Genomic DNA, 26755 nt, shown 5'->3' with positions numbered 1-26755 from the left:
ATTCCAAACATGGTATCAAATGTCTTTAACTAAAATAATGTATAAGAAGCTTAGTCTTACTTAAAGAAAGTCTGGAACTTATATACAAGATTTTATACAAACTTTAGAATATTTTAATGGATACAGTAAATATGTCCATGGTTTTTATGTTATTTGAATTTCCTTGGCTCTTCAAGTCAATTTGAATTTGGGATATTTGCCTTCTTAACAATATTAAGGTCATTCAGTACATGAGTATGAAACTTCTCCATTTCAATCTTGCTTTTGTTCCTTCCTAGTTCACAGTATTTACCATAAATACATTGCTAGTACATTTTATGTTTCACTTAAATAGCTCTGGGCTGTACTGCTGATGTAATTGGTGCAGTTTTTGCTACAGTTTCCCACTGTTTATTGATCACTTGAAAATACAAGATAATTTTTGTTGTTATTTGTATCTTTATAGAATTTCTTTGCAATTTTTAAGGTCAATTACATGGAGAGTGGATGTCAGCCATCACCCTCTCCCCTTATTTTATGTCTGTGGCTGGGACCTGTTGTATAACATCAGACAAGAGTGATAAATTTTTCTTTGACCTTAGAGATGGAGTATTCAGGTTTTCACCTTTCAGTGTAATGTGGTCCTTGTGTTTGATGTGAAGGTTTATTTAATTTTGCCCAAAGCTTCTGAATCCACTGAGAATGCCGTAATCTCCCCTCTATTTCATGTTATGTTTATAGTACTGACACCTGCCACTAATTCTTCATTTAATACTTTGTAGACTTGATTTTGTCTTGATCAATTTTGATTTAGACATTAAATTATTTTCTCTGCTATTCAATTTGATTAATTTATGATGATTATTTTGACCTGTCTAGTCCTTGCCCTGGGTGACTTTTAATCAAATCTCATATATGGAAAGTTTGGGTCATTAATTCAAGACATTTTTCCCCTAGAGCCATATTAAACAGCATACATTTCTTTTTAATTTGGGTTCACTTATACATCACAAATATAACAGAAACAAATGAGTGATGGATAGATAATAGAGATAATAGGCGGATAGACAGACAGTCAGACAGACAGAGAAATATATTTTGAAATTTTCTATAGAATATTTTCAAGCATCCTCGTGGAGTTTCATGAATCACAGTGGGAATATTCTTCAACAAAAAATTGTAATTGTTCTAAATATTTGTTTGCTTTTTGGATTGATCCATTTATAATGTGATAATATATACTTCATACATTATTTTACATTTGTTGAAGTTTGAATTACAGTTAATGATATGTTATGTGAAATTTGACCTTCAGCATTAAAATTTATCTATATTGTGTTCATGATAAACCTTTTAAATGTAAGATATGCAAAAGCTATAAATAATACTGCTAGCACTTTTTATTTTCTCACTAGTTTTTACTTTCATCATTTTTAGTAAGGAGTGTCACTACCAGTCATGTTTTCCATTTCTATCCACTTTACCTTCTTCCAGTTTCTTGATTGATTGCTCAGCCTTCAATCATTGTATTTAATAGCATATCTTGTTCCTGAATTTAGTGAAATTGCTTTACACTTTCCTTCTATTGTCCAAGATGTTGGATGTAGGTTTGTTTTTAGGTTGCCTTTATTTTGTTACAATATTCCCCCTCACCCTTAAATCCTTCAGGAATTTGTCAGGAAGGCGTTTTCTGCATCTAATAAAATGATCAGCTGGTTTCTGCACTTGATCTTATTTATAGAGTGAATATCATTCATTGACTTTCATATTTTGAATCATCTTTGTATCTGTGAGATTCAACTGATTTTGTTCTGTAAACAATATTTTTGATCTTTGCATACAACACATAAAATTCCAGTGTGAGGTCTTGCTTTGGTAATTTTTCCTTTTGACAAAGGAAAGAGATCATATTATTCATCAAAAACAAGCATTTGATTCACATGTTTATTTTATGTATCTATAAACCTGAGTTTACAGCTAATTTTCTTGGACAAAAAGGAGTCACAAGAAGAAAAAGCTTAAGAAGACTTGTCTGACATAGTTTTGCATCTTATAAATCTGTCCCGGGATATAAATGAAATCATTTCTTATCTAATTGTGAAATTAATGCATTTGTTTCTCAGATAATGAAATAATTAAATTCCAATGAAAAACAGATATGTAAAATATAATTCATGTACAGGACCACCACTCCTCTCTCACATCATAGTATGTCTAAAGCCTGTTTGTTCTTCTTGCCTTGGCTGTGTATTTCACAAGATTTATCTGAGTCAGGTCAGTTTAATATCCAAGAAATCTCTTCTGTTCTCAATTATAAACCATTTACCTCTGTTCTACAGTCTAACATTTTGAATGCACAGAGCATCTTTAATATCCAGACTAGACCCTTATTACTCGGTTTCTTGTCCATCAAACAAAAGCACTGTCAATATAGCTTTATAAATGAGTCTATGCTTTCTGTATTACAAGGGAGATGAAGAGAGTCTCAGCCTTACCTTGGTTTTATATGAACTATTTCTTTGTTAACTTTATTGGATCAAAATATGTCTTCTATGATACCGAAAATAATTTTACACCATTTTTTTTTTTTACTTTCCCAGGAGAGCTGCCAGTGATGTCAAGTTCTAATAAGTTTCTTAAGGGGCAAAAATCACATGTTTAATGAGTAGATTTTTACTGACTATGAGGATTGCCAGTTTATTGGATTTCTGAGATAATCCTCTAGCCAAATATGTGAAGAGTTCACAGATGAAAGACCCCCTCGTGGAAAGCATCTTCCAGCTGCAATCCAAATATAAGGAAGTCCAAGGGAACAGCTAGTATATTTCCCCTACTTGCATTTGCCTCTTACAGTGAGTGCATCTACTCAGTTGCTGCTGTCCCTGCTGCCTTCCTCATCCTTTGTTGACTTTAGAAAACAACTTTTTAAACCTTCTAATTGCCAGATTGGGAGCCCTAAGGTGACCAGCCTTGTTAATGAAGCAGGTTCTCAGCCTCTCCAGAGTGAAGATGGCCATTTTTGGAAAACCTGGCCTATACTGTATAAATGAGTCGAATAATTCTCCTTTTAATATAAATCTATGCTCTTGGTTTTATTCCTTTATACAATTCTGGCTAAGGTAATCAATTAGTAAATTATTACTAGGTATTGATGTTTAGTTTGATATGCTAATATTTTAAGTAAATAATCAGTCAGCAACTAATTAAAATTAATTTAGAAAATCCACAGGAAAAAATTAGACAAGTTGTGAATTTTAATTTTATTTTCTTTCAAACAATTCAGTAGTACTAAACAAATTAGTGACCCATGAAAAAATGTTTTTATTTCTTACAAAATTCTTTTTTTTCAATTTCATAAACCACTTAATGTGAGCACTGGTTTAAGTCTAAAACAAATATAGCAAACTTTGAAACTAATCACAGTATTTCAATATTTAAATACAAACAAAAACTTACAAGGTCTTTAGAGGTACTTCCACATTCCTCCAAAAACCTGACCCAGAATTGTTCTTTTTTTCTCAAAATTTTTTATTGGAAATTCTCTGTATTTACATTTTAGATGTTCATCCCTTTCCCACAATCCCATTCCCCCTCCCCCTCCATGAAGATGTTCCCTCTACCAAACTCCCTCTCCCACCTCAGCACATTGGCATTCCCCTACACTGGGGAAACGAGCCATTGCTGGTCCAAAGTCCTCTCATCCCATTGAGGTCAGAAAACGCTATCCTCTGCAATATATGTACCTCAGCCTTGGGTCTTTCCATGTGAACTCATTGGTTGGTGTTTTAGTCCCTGGGAACTGTGGTGGGTTTGGATAGTTGATAATTTTGTTCTTCCCATGAGGTTGCAGACCCTTTCAGCTCCTTCAGTCCTTTCTCTAGCTCCTTCATTGGGGTCCTTGTGTTCAGTCTGAAGTTTAGCTACAAGCATCCTCCTCTGTATCAATCTGGCTCTGACAGAGCCTGAGGAGGCATCCATATCAGGTTCTTACCAGTAAGCACTACATGGCATCAGCAATAGTGCTTGGGTTTATTGGGTGCATACGGGATGTATCTCCAGGTGATGCAGTCTCTGGATGACCTTCTCTGCAATCCTTGCTCCTCTAATTGTCCCTTTATTTCTTATCATGAACGTTTTGCTCTTCCTTCTAAGGAAGACTAAGATACCCACCTTCTAGCCTTCTTTCTCTTTGAGCTTCATAAGTTCTGTGGATGGTTCCTTGGGTGTCCCATGCTTTTTGAGCTAGTATCCACCTATAAGTGAGTACATACTATGAGTATTCTTTTGTGACTGGGTTACTTCACTCAGGATGATAGCTTCAAGTTCTATTCATTTGCCTAGGAATTTGATGAAGTCATTGTTTTGATATCTGAGTAGTACTCCATTGTGTAACCATACCACAATTTCTGTAGCCATTTCTCTGTTGAATGACATCTGGATTCTTTCCACCTTCTGGCTATTATAAATAAGGCTGCTATGAACATGGTTGTACATGTGTCCTTGTTAAATGTTGGCGTTTCTTTTGGGTATATGCCCAAGAGTGTTATAGTTGGGTCCTCAGGTAGTACTATGTCTAATTTTCTGAGAAAATGCCAGCCTGATTTCCAGAGTGGTTGTAACAGTTTACAGTCCCACCAAGAGTGGATAAATTGTTCTTGTATGAAAGAACTACAAGGACATAAAATGGACTAGAGACTGAATAAAAAGAGGTCCAGCGACAGGTACAAACTGGGATCCAACTCAAGGGGAAGCCCCAAGGCCTGCACTATTACTGATGCTATGGTATTCTTACAAACAGGGCCTATCATGACTGTCCTCTAAATGACCCAACAAGCAGCTGAAAGAGTCAGATGCAGATATTTACAGCCAACCAATGGTCAGAAGCTGATGAGTCCTGTAGTTGAATTAGGAAAAAGCTGGAAGAAGCCAAGGAAGAGGGCAACCCTATGGGAAGACTAGCAGTCTCAATTAATCTGGATCCCCAGGATCTCTCAGACACTGAGCCACCAACTAGTCAGCATATACCAGCTGATGTGAGGCCCCAACATATATACAACAGAGGACTGAAGTTCTGTACTCAGTCAGAGAATATGCACCTAACCCTTGAGAGACTTGAGGCCCCAGAGTATTTCTGTAATGCCAGGCCATAGTGTGTAGCATCATTTAGTCAACAAACTAGAAATAAACATGCCATTTGTCTAATAACTCAGAATTAGACTCTCCCTAAACTTAACCTCTGTCTTTCTTTGGATATTCTGAGTGGCAAAATGCTGCCTACCCTGTGATGTTTGCTCGAAAATCTATGGTACTAGGTACAGAGCAAATGCAGAAGCATACTCATAACCCTGAAAAACTGACCCGCTGACAGGACAACAGCTCGGCCACAGTGAGGCTGCATGTCTGCCTAGCTATGGACACAGAGCATTACAGGTCTAAAATACACGTAGCATGCCCCCCAACCCCACAAATTTCCTGTCTTCTCATGACTTTTTTTCTTACAGCAGCGTCACTAAGCCTCAGGGAAATAATAAAAGGTACGTCAAAGAAAAAACAGATCAAAGTGTTATCAATAATTAATATCTGAACACAAAAGAGCATGGATGATCCTTTAACTTTTTTAGTTTTTAAACTTCGCTAAAAGTATCTATGTAAATATCAATGGTTGGAAAAAAATGCCTTGAATATACTAAAAACAAGCAACTACAGTTGAATAGTAGAGGCCGTAAATATGTAAAGTAATAAAGAGGAGAGACATGGGAGGAGAAAAAATATGACGGAGGGTTTAAAAGGTGCAATTATATTTTAATTAATTTTAGGCTACTTCCTGGATTTGAACTGTACTAGCTTACTATAAATAAGAATCTTTCTCAAAGTCCCCTCTAAATTAGTGATTGGGTCCCATAATAGAGCACTTGTCACTATGCCACCTGCAGTCCTTTAACTTTCTGATGGGGTCCTTGCTCTCAACCTCACACTACTCGAAGTGTTTTCTTAACTGGCTTTGGATTTGTCGTGCCTAAATGCAGCATGTTATTTTGCATTTATTTAATTCACAGGAATTAGTAAACATTAGTAATTCTAAACTACGTAGATAACAGCATTTAATACTTTAGATAGATAGATGTGTAAGGCCTGACAGACAACTGAATAGTTTAAATGTTTTCAATCTGCTATTTTTTTTTCGTTGTTGACATGAGATAATGAATCATAAGTAATACTGTTTAAAATTACTCACAGGCGTCTCCCTTACAAAAGAGAAGATACAACCAAAGATTTAAAACGTGGTCATTTACAAGTACTATTTGTAAAATATAATCAATGAAAAACAGTTTATAAACACTAAATTGTTCTTAAGAGAAGTAAGTATATAGTAATAATTAAAAATAAATCATAAGTAGTAAGAAATGAGATGCATTTATATTAAAATGCTAAGTAGGAAATCATACTTAATACAAACACCTATACATAATCAAAGTTTTAGGATCATTAAGAGGAAAATTTTTACAGGCATCTCAGGATCATAGAATTCAGTTATGTGTTTTTTAATGATGTTTTTAAAATAGTTTTATGGCTTTTTGTTTTTCAACAAAGCAAGACATGGTTTTTATAATTTTAACTAAACTGTAGTATAAAAGAAATTTATACAGTCTTCAAAAATTCCAGTTTCTAATATGGGAAACACAACGGAACCAATAATTTAGTTGAATTAATAATAGAGTATCAGTATGGTATCTACTTTAATAGTCCCAGAGTAAAATAAAAATAGCACTTCCTAGAAGGTTTGGAGAAATAACTCTGGCTACAGTGCTTTGTCACATAGCTTAGATAGAGTTCCTAAAGCTATTTCCTGGCAATGTTGAAAAATCTCAACATTAAAGAGGGCAAAGGGGCATGTATTTTTATTCATAGTGTTCAGATTCTGTATCATGGAGATTAAAGCACTTGCCCAGAGCGATGCTGGAAGTTCCTCGCTGATAAGGACACACTTTGGCCTACTGGCTTATGCTTTAATCTTTCTCCTGCATAAGGAATCATGTTTTAAGCTTGTGCAACACCTTGCTTGCAGTTCAGCATTTATCCACAGACAAGGTTAAACTGTAAACCTGGAATTTACCTTTAACTCTCAGAACTGGAGATATTCATGGTTGGGGGAGGTGGGAATTTAAAATAAAACTCAACAGTTATGTACACATATTGCAAGATGAAAGTATTCAGTAAAACTACAACTATTAAGCTCTAAGTGGCCCAACATTAGTATGGAAATACCAAGGTTTATACAACACCATTAATGATCATGCAAGCACTTGAAAGAGCAGTTTCCATTTATGCTGGCATTATACATTTCCCCAGAGGTGAGATTTAAGCTTGTGATGGAATGGTAAAGTATGCACAGAAATAACATTAATAATATTGCTCATTAAAATTGCTTTCCCCCCAAAAAAATTTTTAAACATTATTTTAAAAAACAAAGATAAAAGAAAAAAAATTTAAACATTTTTGCATACGTATACAAATACATTTTTGGTCAGTGCTTGGCTTTTGTTTCTTTTTTTTTTTTTTAAGGTTTACTAGTTACAATGAGCAAAAAGTACATGTAAAACAGGATGTAACCCGGAATTAGTCAACGTTTTCTTGGTGTTTAAGGATTGAGCATAATGTTTTTTTTGTTTGTTTGTTTTCTTGTTTTTTCTTTTTGTCTTGAGTTTCACACAGTCTGTGAGTTATTTCAGGGGCAGTTAGAGTCTCTAGATTTAGCATCCCACTTTCAGTGACTGCATATTATGTCTGTTCTTTTGTGATTGCATTATCTCACACAGGATGATATTCTCTAGATGCAACCATTTTCTTAAGAATTTGGTTAAGTCATTGTTTCTGATAGCTGAGTAGTATTCCATTGTGTAAATGTACTACAATTTTTGTATCCATTTATCTACTAAAGGACATCTGGGTTCTTTCCAGCTTCTGGCTATTATAAATAGAGCTGCTGTGAACATTGTGGTGCATGTATCTTTGTTGTATATTGGAGTGTGTCTGGGGTATATGCCCAGAAGTGGAATAGCTGGACCTTCAGGTAGTACTATGTCCAATTTTCTGAGGAATCGCCAGACTAATTTCCAGAGTGGTTGTGTCATTTTACAACCCCACCAACAGAGCAGAAGTGTTACTCTGTCTCAACAACCTTGCCAGCATCTGCTGTCATCTGTATTTTGGATCTTGGCCAATCTGACTGGTGTGAGGTGGAATCTCAGGGTTGTTTTGATTTGCATTTCTCTGATGATTAAGGATGTCAAGCACTTCCTTAGATGTTTCTCAGCCATTCCATATTCCTCAATTGAGAACATTTTGTTTAGCGCTGTACACCATTTTTTAATAGGGTTGCTTGATTCTCTGGTGTCTAGCTTTTTGAGTTCTTTGTATACCTTGGATATTAGGCCTCTATCTGATGTGGAGTTGGTAAAGATCTTTTCCCATTCTGTTGGCTGCAGTTTTGGTTTCTTGACAATGTCCTTAGCCTTAAAAAAACTTTGCAATCTCATTAAGTCCCATTTGTTAATCTTTGACCTTAGAGCTTGAGCCATTGGTGTTTTGTTCAGGAAATTTTCTCCTGTGCCTATGTGTTCTAAGGTTTTCCCATCTAATAGTTCCAGTGTATCTGGTTTAATGTAGAGATCTTTGATACACTTACACTTGAGCTTTGTACAAAGAGATAAAAAACGGTCTATTTTCATTCTTCTGCATGCTGAGTGCCAGTTGGTCCAACAATATTTGTTGAATAGGCTGTCCTTTTTCCATTGAATGTTTACAGCTCCTTTGTCAAAAATCAGGTGGCCATATACCTGAGCACTCATTTCTGGATCTTCTAATCTATTCCATTGATTCACGTGCCTATTTCTGTACCAGTACCATGCAGTTTTCAGCACAATTGCCTTGTAATATAGGTTGAGGTCAGAGATAGTGATTCCCGCAGATGTTTTCTTGTTGTTGAGGATGAATTTCACTATCCTAGGTATTTTGTTATTCCATATGAAAATGCACATTGATCTTTCCAACTCAATGAAGAACTGTGTTGGAATTTTGATGGGGATTGCATTGAATCTGTAGATTGCTTTTGGTAGGATGGCAATTTTTAAAATGTTGATCCTTCCAATCCATGAGCATGGGAGATCTTTCCATTTTCTGAGATCTTCCTCAATTTCCTTCTTTAGAGGTTGGAAGTTCTTGTCATACAGGTCCTTCACTTGCTTAGTTAGAGTCACACCAAGGTATTTCATAGTTTCTGTGACTATTGTGAAGGGTACCTTTACCCTAATTTCTTTCTCCACATGTTTGTCCTTTGAGTATAGGAAGGCTACTAATTTGTTTGAGTTAATTTTGTATCTGGCCACTTTGCTGAACTTGTTTATCAGCTGTAGGAGTTCTCTGGTGGAATTTTTGGGGTCACTCAAGTACACTATCATGTCCTCAGCAAAGAGTGATTTTTTACCTCTTCCTTTCCGATTTGTATCCCCTTGATCTCCTTTTGCTGTCTAATTGCTCCAGCCAGGATTTACAGTACTATTTTGAATAGGTAGGAGGAGAGTGGGCAGCCTTGTCAAGTCCCTGATTTTAGTGGGATTGCTTCAAGTTTCCCACCATTAAGTTTGATGTTGGCTGTTGGTTTGCTGTATATTGCTTTTATTATGTTTAGGTATGGACCTTGAATTCTTGTTCTTACCAGAGCTTTTAACATGAAGGGGTGTTGAATTTAGTCAAATGCTTTCTTAGCATCTAGTGAGATGACCATGTGATTTTGTTATTTGAGTTTGTTTATATGGTGGATTACATTGATGGATTTCTTTATGTTAAACCATCACTGCATCCCAGGGATGAAGTCTACTGGTCATGGTGAATGATCGTTTTCATGTGTTTTTGGATTTGGTTTGCAAGGATTTTGTTGAGTATTTTTGCATCAATGTTAATAAGTGAGATTGGTCTGAAGTTCTCTTTCCATGTAGGGTCTTTGTGTGGTTTAGGATCGAGGGTTATTGTAGCCTCAAAAAAGAGTTAAATAGTATTCCATCTGATGCTATCTTGTCGAATAGTTTGGAGAGTATTGTAGTTATGTCAGCAATAAATATCTGATAAAATTTTGCACTGAAGCTGGCTGGACCTGTGCTTTTTTTTGTTGGGAGGCTTTTGAAGCCTTCTTCTATTTCTTTAGGTGTTATGGCATTATTTAAATGGTTTACTTGGTCCTGGTTTAACTTTTGGATCTTGTATCTGTCTAAAAATTCATCCATTTCCTCCAGATTTTCCTACATTGTGGATTATAGACTTTTGTAGTAGGATCTGATGATTTATTGAATTTCCTCAGTTTCAGTTGTAATGTCATCACTTTTCTTTCTGATTTTGTTCATTTGTACACTCTCTGCCCTCTAGTTAGTCTGGCTAGGGGTTTATCAATCTTGTTGATTTTCTCAAAGAACCAACTCTTGGTTTTGTTGATTCTTTCGATGGTTCTTTTTGTTTCTATTTGGTCTATTTCTGCCATAAGTTTGATTATTTCTTGTGTCTACTCCTCTTGGGTGTATCTACTTTCTTTTTTTCTAGAGCTTTTAGGTGTGCTGTCAACTTGCTGATGTATGCTCTCTCTAGTTTCTTTTTGGAAGCCCTCAGAGGTATGAGTTTTCTCTCAGTACTGCTTTCATTGCATCCCATAGGTTTGGGTATGTTGTGTTATCATTTTCATAGAATTCTATTAAATCCTAAATTTCTTTCTTTATTTCTTCTTTGACCCTGCTATTGTTTAACAGAGCATTGTTTAGTTTCCATGTATATGTGGGCTTTTTGTTGTCTTTGTTGTTGTTAAAGACCAGCCGTAGACCATGGTGATCTGAGAGGATGCATGGGAGTATTTCAATCTTCTTATATCGATTGAGGCCCATTCTGTGTCCAATTATGTGGTCAATTTTCTAGAAGGTGCCATGGGGTTCTGAGAAGAAGGTATATTCTTTTACTTTAGGATGATATTTTCTGTAGATATCTGTTAATTCCAGTGGTTCATAGTCTCTGCTAGTTTTACAGTGTCCTTGTTCTGTTTCTGTTTCCATTATCTGTCCATTGGTGAGAGTGGGGTATTAAAGTCTCCCACTATTATTGTGTGGGATGAAATGTATTTTTTGAGCTTTAGTAGGGTTTCTTTTATGAATGTGGGTGCTTTTGTATTTGGAGCATATATGTTAAGGGTTGAGAGTTCCTCCTGTCAGATTTCCCCTATGATCAGTAAATAGTGTCCTTCCTTATCTTTTTTGATAACTTTTGGTTGGAAATTTACTTTATTCGATATTAGAATAGCCACTCCAGCTTGCTTCTTGAGGCTGTTTGCTTGGAAGATTTTTTCCCACCCTTTTACTCTGAGATAGTGTCTGTCTTTATCTCTGAGATGAGTTTCCTGTATGCAGCAAAATGCTGGATTTTGTTTATGTATCCAGTCTGATAGCCTATATCTCTTCATCGGGGAGGTGAGTCCATTTATGTTAATAGATATCAAGTAATAGTGGTTTCTGTTTCCTGCTATTATTGCTTTGGTAGGTTGAGTTGTGTCTGTGTCTCTTTCTTCTTTTGGTTTGCTTACTTAGGAGTTTTCTTGTTTTTACTAGGATGTAGTTCCCCTCATTGTTTTGGGTTTTCCACCTATAATTCGTTGTAGTGCTTTGTTTGTGGTCAGATATTGTGTGAATTTTGATTTATCTTGAATATTGGCATCTCTCCATATATGGTGATTGATAGTTTTGCTGGGTATAGCAGCTTGGGCTGGCACTTGTGCTCTCTTAGGGTGTGCATGATGTCTGTCCAGGCTCTTCTAGCTTTCATAGTCTCTGTTGAGAAATCGGGTGTGAGTCTGATTGGTCTGCCTTTATATGTTACCTGACCTTTTTCACTTACTGCTTTTAGTATTCTTTCTTTGCTTTGGGCTCTTGCTGTTTTGACTATTATGTGTCAGGAGGAATTTCTTTTCTGGTCCAACCTATTTGGAGTTCTGAAGGCTTCTTTTATGCTCCTGGTTATCTCATTCTTAAGGGTAGGGAAGTTTTCTTCTACAATTTTGTTGAAGATATTTACTGTGCCTCCTAGTTGATATTCTTCTTCCTCTTCTATTCCTATTATCTTTAGGTTTGGTCTTCTCATTGTGTCCTGAATCTCCTAGACATTTTGGGTTAGAAGATTTTTGTTTTTTGCATCTTCTCTGGCTGTTTTGTCTATGTTTACAATGTTGTCTTTGGCCCCCGAGATTCTCTCTTTCATCTCTTGTAGTCTATTGGAAATGCTTGCTTCTGTGACTCCTGATTTTTTTTTTAGGTGTTCTACCTCTAGGGTTATCTCTTTTAGTGATTACTTTATTGTGTCAATTTCCATTTTAAATTCTTTCTTCCATTCCTTCATCTCTTTGGTTCTGTTTTCCTCTAGTTCTTTGAGTTCTTTGAGTGTTTTTCTTGTTTCTTCTTTAAAAGCTTCTGATTCTTTTTGCTTTTTTTCCTGTTCTTGTTTAAGGATCTCTATCATCGTCTTGAGGTATGATTTTAGGTCTGCGTCTTCTTTTTCTGGAATGTTTGGCATTCCGCTGTTTGCTGTGATGGGAGAGCTGGGTACTGGTGTTGCCAGGTTGTCTTTGTTTCCTTGGGATATGCTGTTTTGCTTTCCTTTTGCCATCTTGTTGTCAGTGATATGTTCTTGCCTTTCCCTTGTACCTGGTCTTTGTCCCTGGATCTCCGCTGGTCCAGGTGGCAGATGGTCCAAGCCCTGTTCTATGCCCCAAAGCCACCGGGTGGGAACAGAGGCCCCAATTCTGGGTACCTGGTCCCTGGATCAGGCAGGGCAGGGGTGTGCTTTTCGTGGGCACTCAGCAGAGATCTCTCTGCCCCTGGCTGCTCGGATCAACTTCTCACCAGGCCTTTACCTTTGGGAACTCAATTTTTATTAGAAATTCTTTGCATTTACATTTCAGATGTTATCCCTTTCCCACAATCCCATTCCTCTCCCACTCCCATTGTCTCCATGAAGATGTTCTCTTTCCCTACAAACCCCTTCCCACCTCAGCACCTTGGTGTTCCTCTATACATGGAAAATGAGCCTTCACTGGACCAAAAGCCTCTCCTCCCATTGATGTGAGAAAATGCTGTCCTCTGTTGCATATGTACCTCGAGCCATAGGTCTTTCCATATAAATTCATTGGTTGGTGTTTTAGTACCTGGGAGCTGTGGTGGGTTTGGATGGTTGATAATTTTGTTCTTACCATGGGGTCACAGACCGTTTTAGCTCCTTAAGTTCTTTTATTTGTTCCTTCATTAGGGTCCTCATATTCATCTGATGGTTAACGGCAAGCATCCTCCTCTATATCAGTATAGCTCTGGCAGAGCCTCTGAGAAGATATCCATATTAGGTTCTTGTCAGTAAATACTACTTGGCATCTGCAATAGTAGTTGGGTTTATTGGGCACATACGGGATGTATCCCTGGGTGAGGCAGTCCCTGAATGATCTTTTCTGCAATCCCTGATCCTCTAATTGTCCCTTTATTTCTTCCCATGAATTTTTTGTTCTTTCTTCTAAGAAAGACTGATGCATCCACTTTCTGGCCTTCCTTCTTTTTGGGCTTCATAAGTTCTGTGGGTGGTTTCTTGGGTATTCTAAGAATTTTGGGCTAGTATCCACTTATCAGTGAGTAAATACTATGAGTGTTCTTTTGTGACAGGGTTACCTCACTCAGAATGATAGCTTCAAGTTCCATCCATTTGCCTAGAAATTTCATGAAGTCATTGTTTTGATACCTGAGTAGTACTCTGTTGTATAAATATACCACAATTTCTGTATCCATTACTCTGTTGAATGACACCTGGGTTCTTTCCAGCTTCTATTATAAATAAGTCTGCTATGAACATGGTTGTGATTGTGGGAAGACCTGGTCATAAACTGATGAACAATTTATCTTTCTTTAGCATTGGGTTCTTTTTTATTTTTGGATTCTCTATTTTATTTATTTATTTGTTTTTATATTTTAGATTTATTCCCCTCCCAGTTTACATCCCATGCCTCCTCCCCTCACCCCACCTGTCTCCATGCAGATATCACCACCCTACCCACCCCACCACACCTCTAAACTCCCAAGGGCCTCCAGTCTTTTCAGGGTTAGGTACATCTTCTTTCTCTAACTGAACCCAGACATGGTTGCCCTCTACTATATATCTGTTGGGACCCTCACATCAGCTGGTGTATGCTGCCTGGTCAGTGATCCAATGTCTGAGAGATCTTGGGGGCCAGGTTAATTGAGACTGCTGGTCCTTTTACATGGTTGCCCTCCTCCTCACCTTTTTCCAGCTTATCCCTAATTCACAGAGGTCAGCAACTTCTGTTCATTGGTTAGGTGTATATATCTGTATCTGACTCTTTCAGCTGCTTGTTGGGTCTTTTGAAGGGCAGTAATGATTGGTCCCTCTTTGTGAGTGCTCTGTAGCCTTGGTATAGTATTGGATTCTTAATGATTTTTTCTAATTATAGTTTTCAGTTGCTTCTGCTTTCATATATCCATATATGTCCAACAGCAAAGATTCATTGCGTCCTCCCACAGTTCAGCACAGAGGGATAGTGGCACAACAATTTTAATAGAGCCACCAACCTCACAAAATAATGTTAATGCTTTTCCCAGGCTAGAAGTGGCTTTTATTATGGCATCCCCATACATAAACATTTTATCCAGGCACCACGTTAAAAGCAGAATAAAGTAACAATTGCCTATTCAGATATTTATAAACAGACATTAGTTCTCTCTTGTTGGGTGGGCCTCAAGTCCAATTAGAGCTGTTGCTTACCATCAAGATATGTGTGTATTGTAGTACAGTCCTGGTCATCAGTGATAACACCGTTCTGGTCAAGGACAAGCTGGTCTTTGATGTAGATCATAGGTGTATCATAGCTGGATGGGACTATTGGTTGCCTCTCTATTTTTCAAAGTTGGCGTGAAGCTTATTTATACCATTAAAGCTGGTCCTTGGGGTAAGAAACAATCAGGTCAATTTCAGCACAGCTGTCTCTAGATTCTGTGTTCTGGAGTTCATGGTGTCTTTAACTATAGGCTGTTTAGTTTTGGAGCCTTTTAGATAGCACAGGCCAGAAATTCAAAAGTGTGCATCTGATGTCTCTTATTGGGGCTTATTGTTGTTGGTTGTTGGGTTTTCTTACAGGAATGATAAAAGTTCATTATACCTATATACATATATCGGTATACAGATTTATGTGTAATATAGAACATTCTAGATAAATGGTGTGTGCTGTGTGGTGATTTGTCCATGTGGCTTCAAAGACTGCTTACAGAATTTCATACTGTATTATTATTCATACTGCATATTTATTTTCTTATAATTTCCTTCTTTATTTATGGGATATACTTCAAAGAATACTTCCATAAATTCTACAACATTCTTATTGTAGAGGTTATAGGGATGGCTCAAAGATTAAGAGCCTTTGCTGTTCTCTGTAACCCAACTTTGCCTCCCAGTAACTACATTTTATGGCTTAAAACTACTGCAGCTCCAGTTTTAGAGGATCCAACGCCAACTTCTGACACCCACAGACATATACACATACATACACAAATAAATACAACAAACATTAAAGAAAATCATCTGGAATTTCACTGCAATAACTTTTAATACATGGCTCAGTTAGGGAAAATAAGTGTATGTAGCCCTGCGTATATCACTATTAGTACACACTGCGTTACCCTTTTATGCAATGCATTTTGAGTCTAGTTATTTAAAATGTTGATGAATGTTGGTGTTCGTTGTCTGATGTATACCTGACAAACACGTTGATATTTGCTAATTTGTTATCTGAATATAGTTTTTGCTGTTTTTACTTGGTTTGGGATAATTAGATTTATTATAATTAAACGTTTGCCATTCTTACTTATTTTTATTTTTTAAACCTCCTAAAGAGTATTTTCTCATGTTTCACGGGAGTATTGATACTTCTACTTCTTTATTCACTATATTAAATAAATTATGTTTATACTTTCTCTGTTTATTAGGTAATTAGTATTTAACTATGTTTTGTTCAATTTTTCTTTGTATAATAACTTGAGATCCTTATCACAGACTTATGTTCATATTTATTAAATATTTTATTTCAATATTAAGTGACAATATTTTTCTAAGCTTATTAATGTAATGAGTCACATTCATAGATTTTTAAAATATTGAACCATCCTTGAACTTCTAGAATACCAATAAACATATGGTTTTTTTAATTAATATCTGGCAAGATTAATATAGTAAAATATTATAAAGATCTTTTTATTGATTTTATCAGTAGTGTTAATATAATTTGATATTATAAGAATGAAATTTTTTTATTCTACTCTTTTATGCTCTGTGATTTTGCTGAAAAATTAAGCTGATCAAAGACAGAAACTAGTGAGGAAGCAGTACACAAAGTTTATCTGATTTATTATGATACAATAATTGGAATTTTAACACAATATGAAAAGCAAACAAAGGGCCCCAAAAGGTAATAGACCTGAAACTTTACATATAATTTTAATGAAGAGTCGTACATTTTGTAGCCATGACAAGGCATAGGAAAATAATTTGAGGTAGAGCAGTAAATTGTGGGAAATCAAGTAGAAAATATATGACAGAAGCTCAGCATGTTAGGAATCAATTAGTAGATAGTGTTCCCTGGTCTTAATGTCCATTCTCTTTCTCTCTCTCTCTCTCTCTCTCTCTCTCTCTCTCTCTCTCTCTCTCTCTCTCTCTCTCTCTTATGGTCTCTTTCTGGTATGTAAAACTTCTCATCTGAATTTTATACCCTGTCTGTAGATGGAAAGCTGGAGGTTTGAGAGTTTTTATCTGTGGCTTTTTAATTGCCTTCTGTTCCAACTAATCAACGCATTGCAAATGACATATTAGAATATGTACCTTGGCCCTTGTCACTCTTGGTATTTTCCATTTCCAAGCTGGAGCCATAGTACATAGCTTAAATTTGCAGATGAAAGTTTTCGATAATTAGGACAAAACTGTGCCCCCCCCCACACGCGTTCATATGTTGAAGCATCAATTCCAATTACAGCTGAAAACAGAACTTACAGAAAGGTAAACAATATGAAATGAGAGACAACTGGTGGGTCTGTAATGCAACTGGAATGGTATTTTATAAAACAGAGATGAGTATGTATGCACTGGAAAAATGGGCATGAGAAGACACAGAATAAAAAACATAAAATTTACTGTCACTTTAATCTTGAACAGTGAGAAGGAAATTTATGTTTTGTAATAATTTTGAGATCCCCCAAAAAACTAAGAAGGCTTCATTGAGAATACTATAGAAAGTATCTGTTTTATCATTTGGGCTTTGTATTTGGGAGGGGATAATTATTCCAATTGACATAAGTTACAGTTATCTGAAGAACAGAACCTCAATTAAGAAAATGTCTCCATGTCACCCTCTGATATATATGCAGCTGGAGCCATGGGTCTCTCTATGTGTTCTCTGGTGTAGTCCCTGGGAGCTCCGGGGGTTCTGGTTGGTTGATATTGTTGTTCTGCCTATGGGGTTGCAAAACCCTTCACCTCCTTCAATCCCTTTACTAACTCCTCCATTGGGGTCCACATGCTTTGTCCAATGGTTGGCTGCAAGCACCTTAATCTGTGTCAGTAAGGCTCAGGAGAAATTCCTATCAGACTCCTGTCAGCAAGAATTTCTTGGCATCAGCAATAGTGAAGCCCTTGGTCCTGTGAAGACATGTTTTCACAGTGTAGGGGAATGCCAAGGTGGTGAGGTGGAAGTGGGTAGGGGGTACATCCTCATAGAAGCATGAAAAGTGTTTATGGGAGAAAAGGGAACTGGGAAAGGGGTTAGTATTTGAAATGTAAATACATAAAATATCCAATTAAAAAAAAAAAAAAAAGAACAAGTGCCCCAAACCATTGAGTCACTCCTAATGCTCTTAATGTAATTGTTTAAAAAAGAAATCAAAAACTTTTTTAAAAGTGTAGTGGTTTTTAGGTTAGTAGATTCTCACTTTACAATTATTTTACTTGTGTTTTAATTATCAAACATACAAATGAGCCCTTCCAATAATACTTAATACAAAGTTTAGATAAAGCACTTTTGGAGAAATTTGACTTCCCCCCTGCGAAAATAGTCTCAATAAGAGCCGGCTGCAGGGTATATTTTTTAATTGGAGATTGGTGGGGAGGGTCCAGGCCATTTTAGGTTGATGTCCTGTATTCTATAAGAAAGCAGGATGATGAAGCCCTGGGAAGCAAGCCAGCACATACCACGTCTCTATAGCCTCTGCATCAGCTCCTCCCTCCAGATTTCTTTTCTATCCTGACTTCCTTCAGTGAAATACAGTAATACTGAAGTATAAGCCAAATGAACCACTTCCTCCACAACTTGCTTTTCGTCATGGTGTTTCATCACAGCAATAGAAATTCTATCTAAGACAAGAAGTTTTTCATGTGTTAATTCCAATATACTTACAGTTTATAATCTTGTGTATTTTAGCATTTTAAATTTTTTTCTAGAACTCCATCAGTTGTTTTAATATCTTAATGGGTTCTTATACCTCTGCCTCCCTTCCAACCCTTATTTCGTACCAATCCAACACTAGGTAGGAAAGAAAGAAAGTTAGAGGAAAAGGGGGACATAGACCTCTATAGGCTACTTCCTGCTGATTAAAGCCATTGGATTCCTGGGGGCAAGTCCAATATGTGTTATCAGAATATGCCACAGTCCAACAAACCAACAAGCCAGCAATGAGACAGTAGCAGGAAGAGCATCAATCATAAGACGTCTGCTAGAGTTCTCCCATTTATAGTCACTCCAGAGCCTCCAGAATTAAACTATCTGCAGCAAGGAATGATTATGTCCCTGCTAGGGAGACAACTGTAATTAATGGCTGTGGACAAACTGAAGCATCCCCATATTCTACACCTGACATTAAAACAAAAACGTATTTACAAAACATAACTGGCCTTTTTAAAAAACTAAATTCTCACTACACTTCTCCCTTTTCATGAAAAAAGTAAAAAAGGCTTTTTCTCTAGCATGAAAGAGACTTGTTTGCTTAGTCTAAAAGAAGATTATCAATGAAGCAAATACTTTTTGGGTCAGTAGTTTTTCTATAACCTGAAGCTACTTTCTGTCTGCAAAAGATTACCTTGAATGTCCCTCTTGGACTTGTATTCATTAGTCCAGTGGTGTCCCAGGAAGCTTTAGGCAATCTTTCTAAGAACCCATTGCCACCAGGGATAACATCTTGACTTCTCTCCTTCTGCAGCAGAAAGTAAAGTATTTCTCAGATATAATTCACCTGAGGACCCAGCTATAGTACTCCTGGGCATATACCCAAAAGACACTCCAACATATAACAAGGACACATGCTCCACCATGTTAATTGCAGCCTTATTTATAAAAGCCAGAAGCTGGAAAGAACTCAGATGTCCTTCAATGGAGGGATGGATACAGAAAGTGTGGTACATTTACATAATAGAGTACAAGTCAGCTATTAAACACAATGACTTCACCAGAAGGTGGATGTCACAGTCCTTCTTAGAAGGAAGAACAAAACACCCACAGGAGAAAATACAGGGACAAATAAAGAAACAGGGACTGAAGAAAAGATCAGCCAAAGACTGCCTAACATGTGGATCTACCCCATAAGCAGCCACCAAACTCAAGCACTATTGCTGATGCCAAGACGTGCTAACTAGCAGGAGCCTGATGTGGATGCCTCCTCAGAAGCTCTGCCAAAGCCATACTGACACAGATGAAGATGCTTGCAGCTAACCATTGGACTGATCATGGTACCCCAGTGGGGGAGCTAGAGAAAGAATTGAGGGGGCTGATAGGTTTTGCAACCCCATGGGAAAAACAACAATATCAACCAACCAAAACCCCAGAGCTCCCAGGGACTAAAACACAAACCAATGACTACACATGGAGAGACCCATGGCTCCAGTTTTATATGTAGCAGAGGATAGCGTTGTCTGGCATCAGTGGGAGGATAGGTCCAGTGAATACTCGTTTTCCCAGTGTAGGGGGAACGCCAATGTGCTGAGGTGGGAGGGGGTGGTTGGGAGAGGGAGCACCTTCATGGAAACAAGGGGAGGGGAAGGGAACGGGAAAGTGGGGAAAGAGGATAACATTTGAAATGTAAGTATAGAGAATATCCAATAAATAAATAAAATAAGACATCTGGCATTTTGATCTCTGAGACTTTTCAGTTGACCAAATTTACAATTAAAGCACCAAGTATTTTGATATCTGAGACTTTATAGGACTACTGTGAAAGCCTCATAACAGAAGGCTGCCGATCTAGCAGAGTGATTTGATAAAGATTAACATTTTCTCTGGAAATGGGCTGGGTTTTTTTCAACTCTGTCACTCTGCACAACCCCTGTCGACTAACTAAAGCAGCCCCATATCCCACAAATAGATTAAAACAAAAACATATTCACACAACATAACTGGGTTTTTTAAAGAAAACAAAATTCCCGCTACAGTTCCAAAAATGTCTAAGCATTAGTCTATGGAAATAGAAATTTGTTATAGTATACTGTTAAATACATTTTAGTCATAATCATACTTCTGCCAATTTGCTTTGTGTTAGTTAGGGATTAATGGCTGTGAAGAGACACCATGACCAAGACAAGTCTTATACAGGAAAACATTTAATTGGAGCTTGCTTATACTTTCAGAGGTTTGGTCCATTATCATCAAAGTAGGATGCATGGCAGTATGCAGGCAGACATGGTGCTGAGTTCTTCATCTTGATCTGAAGACAGTCAGGAAGAGGCTCTCTTTCCATACCAGACAGAGCTTGAGCAGAGGACATCAAAAGCCCACCTACAAAATGGTGCACTTCCTTCAAAAAGACCACACATATTCCCACAAGGCCACAGCTCCTAAGAGTGCCACTTCCTATGGGACAAACATATTCAAACCACCACATTTTGTTTTCTCCATGTGTTCTCTCATAGGACATGAGAGTCTCAGAACTGACTCCTTATGTCAACTAAGTTTCTAGTTGACTAACTAACAACCCCTCCCTTCCTGTGACTTTCTGCAATATGCTAAGTAGATGAGAATTTTTAGCTCATAGCCCCCTTTCTCAGTTCTCTGATTTATTTTGTAGCATGACACTTATTACTGTCTAACATGCTACTTAATTTTTTTTGTGTTTTGAACATTTCCAGATTAGTCTCTGCCTATTCTAATTGAAACGTTTTGGGTACGCACTGAGTCTAATATTGTTCCTCTGCAGGAATCCTCTCACTCCCTGACAGTGTGTACAATGAAAGTAATTGATTGGTACATGCTAATGTAAATAAAATAGTGGACAGGCTTATCATCTTGTTTATTTTTGTGACATTCCTTCTGGATTTCTGGTTTATTTCAGTTTTCAAAGTCCTGAGCTAACTGGGAACAACTATCCTTTCCTAACTTTTAACTTCCTCTTTTTACTTCTACCTATTTTGTAAGAAGATTTTGTTCATTTTTCCATGGAAATATATGTTAAACAGATATTTTCCCATTCCTGTACCATTTTAGTTACTTTCGTGTTTCATTTTTTTTGTGTGGCCTGTTATATTGTGTGGCTTGGGAAATGGATTGGTTGGTAAAATGCTCTCTCTGCAAACATGAGGACTTGAGTTCAAATTGCCAACACCTGCAAATGCTGATTGCGTTGGCACACGCCTGAAACCCTAGAGCTTGGAGTGCAGACACTGGTTGATCTGCAAAGCTTGCTGGTCCAGCCAGGTTAGTCAAATCAGTAAGGATCAGGCTCAATGAGAGACTGTCTCCAAAAGGAAACAGAGAATAGCTAAAAGAGATGTCTGACATCAAGCTCTGGTGCAGGAGCCCACCAGCAGTACAGCAGCCTCTGATGGCAGAGCAAGGATTAAAGATAGGAAAGGTAGGTAGAAAAAGATGCAAAGACAAGAAATATATTTGGGAGAACTGCCAGTCAATACTGCAGCAGCAGCCAGCAGCCTTGAGTTAATTTTTCATAGCCTTTTTATACCTCTCATTACCATTGGAAGCAATGCCACAAGCTAACAGAAATAATTGCTGAAATATACTCAGGACACCTACTCCTATCCAGAGGCCTCCATGATACTTCAACCAAGGTCAGTAGAATGCCTCAAGCCTCAAGTACATCCCCTCTTATCATTCCATGTTTCAGCAGACTAAGTAGACCCTGATCTGCCTTGACTCTGGTCTCTCTCTCTCTCTCTCTCTCTCTCTCTCTCTCTCTCTCTCTCTCTCTCTCTGTGTGTGTGTGTGTGTGTGTGTGTGTGTGTGTGTGTGTGTGTGTAAACATGCTGCTGTGTCTTATAGCCCCACTCACTTGCATCTTTAAGATAAGTGTATCTGTTTATGTCTACCTTCATATCTCTTGGCTGATGTTACAGGCCAGACTAAATCACTTGATTTGAAGTTTACCTACCCCGCTGAAAACCCATAAGAATTAGAATCCTTCTCTTTTTCTCTGTTCTTTGAATTTGAAGACCCCATGTTGACTGCCAATAGCTATGATGCTATCTCTCCTGATATTCTATAAACTAAAGGTCCCATCTCTGCATTTAGGATGTCATTGTGCTGTTTATACTTCAACATTATGATTCTATCCGTCTCTTTCTGTAGAACCCCATTGTGCTACCTATGGCTTAACTCGGGATCTGTTTTAAAGAGATTTATATGCTCCGATCCTCATTTTAGAGTCCCTGTCATGCTACACACAATGGCCATCTCTCCTAATGCATTCCCTTTGTAGATCAAAACGGAACCCCTCTCTCTTCAGGGACCCATCCTGCTGCCCCAGGATGTGATGTTCTATCTTTTCCTAATTGTTCTCCTGTGAGGCCCAGTCATTAGTGCCCAAGGTAATAAACCTTGGTCTCTTAATAAACCTCATTCTGAAGGGTAACTGTGTGTCATCTCCAGTTTATGAATCTGCAGTTTTAAATTATAATACTGGTCACTTAAGGCTCCAAGAACAACAAGCCTGATGGATAAACATCTAGAATTGAATCTGCCCTCTTTGCCACAGAGAAGTAGCCCTTGGTATCACAACATGGCCAACCTGATTAATGTCAAGATAAACATCAAACTACAGTTTGATCCCTCATGAGCTATTCATGTTTCTTGCTCTTTGCTCCTGCCCCATCCATACATAATGTGAGAGCGCATGTCAAGACTCCTAAAAATATAACCCCCTTGCCATCCCAAAGCAACTATACTTATTAAAAGCTTATACGGTTTCTTATTATTACATTTATGCCATTGATTAGTGACTAGTGGGAGGGATAATTTTCTGGAGTTTATTGTTGCTTGTAATTTTAAACTCCATACAAATTCTTTATCAGAATTCTGGCAAAATACATATAAATAGATCTTTAGAAAGGTCCCTAGTTCCTTTTCTATCAAATGAGAACATTTAAAGTCAAGAAGACTGGCCTGAATAGAATGCTACCTCTGGACATACTCCTTTATGAATTCTAGCCTTCAGAACTGAGAATAAAAGCATTGTGGTTGTCAGTAGCCATTTAGACTATAGCACTTTGTTATAGAAGTACAAATTGATTAAGGCAGATGTCACTTTTAAAAAAAGATTAATCCCATAGTTTTATTGATAGAAGTATACTTAGGATTTTCACAATTGATGCGCTAGATTTTTAACATGTTTAGTGGTCCTTTGATAACCTGGTACCATTTTTTAAATTAGAGTCATCCTCCTCAACTATTCTCAGATCCACATTCTTTTCCTTACCTACCCAACTCTTTATCCTCTTTTACTTTGAAACAATCAAGTCAGGCTTGTACTCTCAGATCTGCATCCTTCAATGGGAGACTGGTCCATGACCTACTAGAGGCCACACCAACAAAGGAAACTCTGGGCATCTATCAAGAGCTAATAACTCTTTGGTTAAGGGGGAACTTTGTGTCCACATATAAAATTTTGTCTGATTTGATGTAATGCATGTCTTATGCATGCTGTGGCAACAGCTGAGTTCATCCACCAGCCATTGACCTGCTGTGTGGAGAAATGTTTCATCTTTTGCACATGACCACTATTCTGCATCTAAAATGGGAAGCTGCATCCTATATCCTCAGAGGACTGTTTTGAAAAGTAAATGAATTCATATGTCATATTTTAATAAGCAATGGCCATTACTCATTTTCATAACCAAGGTTATATTGCTATCAGTAGCATTTTATCATGATTTTAGTGATGTTGGCACAACAGCTGACCCCCTGTTAGACCAAACAACATTAAATGACAGAGTCTGGTCGAGCAAATTTCATGCTTTTCTGTTGTCATTGGTTTTGGTTGGTTGGTTGGTTGGCTGGCTGGCTGGCTGGCTGGCTGGCTGGCTGGCTGGCTGGCTGGCTGGCTGGCTAGCTGGCTGGTTGGTTAGTTGGTTGGTTGGTTGGTTGGTTGGCTGGTTGGTTGGTTGACTGGTTGGTTGGTTGGCTGGTTGGTTGGTTGGTTGCTTACTTGGTTGGATGGTTAGTTGGTTGATTTTGTTCTGTTTTGTCATTTAATAAGATTTCACTCTTTCTCTAAGTCTAGACACTCTGGATTCAGAGTCCTAACAGTCCCCTTCCTCTGCTTCCTGAGTCCTGGGATTAAAGGCATGAGCTACCATGCACAGCTGTCCATACTGTGAGCTTCAGAAAATGGATTCTTCCTTGTGAAGTTTTACTTGGTCACATATGGACTATTTCCTTAAATAAAGAGAGTAAGAAAAAGCAAGAGTCTGTAAAGGTTGAAGATCTATGAGGATCTCATTGACCAGCAACTGCAAAATATGGGACTTTTCTGAACACAGCAGGACAACTCCCAACAGTTGTGACACCCATACATTTTCACCCTGGCTGGCATATGTTTGTGTATACCTCATTATGCAAAATGTATTTTGCCTGGCTTTGAATGTTTCCATCATTTTGTAGTTCAAAATTTCTCCAAAATTCCAGTCTTTTTTAAGCTTTAAAGAAATCTCTTGATTGTGAGCCCTTGTAACAAAAAAGTAAAGGAAGTCATATAGTTTCAAAATACATGCCACAAAATGCATATTTATATTCCAGTAGGAGAAATGGGAGCATAGCAAAGAAAAGTTGAACCAAAGCAAGATGAATAAAAACAGGATACACACATAATCTTGTGACATCATGTTGGGTATCTGAGATTTTAGATGGAATCATTTGGGCTAAGGAACATCATCTTCGAATAGTATCACTCGCCCAGCTATGTTTCCTGCTTCGCATATGGTCTGTGGCATTACATCTTCACTGTCCATTTGACTCAATTTTTTAATGAACTAGGTGACACATTTCAGTGTGCTCTGTGAGGGCATGTCTGAAGATTAGCTGAAATGGGAAAAGTCTAATTTTGAATGTAGGCAGTATTATCCTATCGGCTTGGTCATAGAATGAATAAAAAGGAAAGGAGAGCAGACTACAGCTCTCATCAATCTCTGCTTCAGGATGGTGGACGTAAAGGAACCAGTGGCCTCATACTCTGGCTCCCACACTTTCAGTGCTGGGATGGATTGTATGCCCTTAAATCATGATCAGAACTAATTTTTTTCTTCCAGGTTATTTTTTTTTTTTGGTATATTTGTCAGTGCTTCAAAAATAATTAATGCATGTCACCTCTTGCATCTACTCACTTGATGTCTCCAGGCTTCCTCAATGAATATTCTATATTTCTGGTGTCTCATATCTCCAATATCTTGAGCTCTGCATGTCTGCTTTGACTTCACTTTCCTTGCTTCACACAATAGTCTCAAAAACTCTCTCTGCTGATACCTTTGCAAATACCATTTGAGACTTTCTTATTTCATATCTCTAGTAAAACCTCATTTCCAATAGAGTGTTTGTTTCCATTCCTTCTTTCTCTTAAATAGTACCTTAGACAGTCCAGGTCACTTGCCTTTCAGCATCTATTTTAGAATACTGGATAAAATCTGTAGGAAGTGATTATGTCTTTATTTCTACTATCAGTAACTTTAATTTTTTATTGCTTATTCTTCTTTATATAAGCATATACATGTTTATCATAATTTATCATTAACCATAGTTTGCCATCTAACAAAGCAGATTATTGGCCTACTATTTCTTTGCTTTCTGTTTATATAAAAGTTTATGATTTTATTTATCTTCAAATGACTAATTGTTAGATCAGCTAGTTTCATATAGCCCACTCTTTGGAAGTATTGATTTCTATTTCTAATACTTATTTCTCTGAGTATGTTTTCATTGAGCTTTCTTTGCTGACAATTTTGTAAAATGAGCCTCGGCTTGAATCTATACCTATATCCTGAGCCTCTGTCCTTACTAGATCACATTATTCCAGTTCCAGCTGTCCAAATGAGTTTTCTCATATTATCAAATTTAATTCAATGTAACTTTTCTTAGTTCTAAAAGCTACATACCAGAATTTTAAATCACTATTACTCATAAATCCATACTTCTCTGATTATTGTATCCTAGCCTAGTTTCATAATAGAGACTGTATTTTCCTGCTAGAGTTATAAACCTTAAGGCTAATTTTCTTTGCAGGAATTGATAAACTAGCCATCATCTCTTATCGTTGGTGATGTAGAGCACAGATGGTTTTCAGCTTTAGTGCACATTTACTGCTGTGCACTTCCACTGACTCTAGTCCACTTAGATGTTTATCACAGTTTATGACCTCTATGTATTCTTTAAATATCCTATAGTTTATCA

Source organism: Micromys minutus, assembly GCF_963924665.1.
Source record: "Micromys minutus genome assembly, chromosome: 14".
Lineage (NCBI taxonomy): Eukaryota > Metazoa > Chordata > Mammalia > Rodentia > Muridae > Micromys > Micromys minutus.
This window is presented reverse-complemented; position numbering follows the sequence as displayed.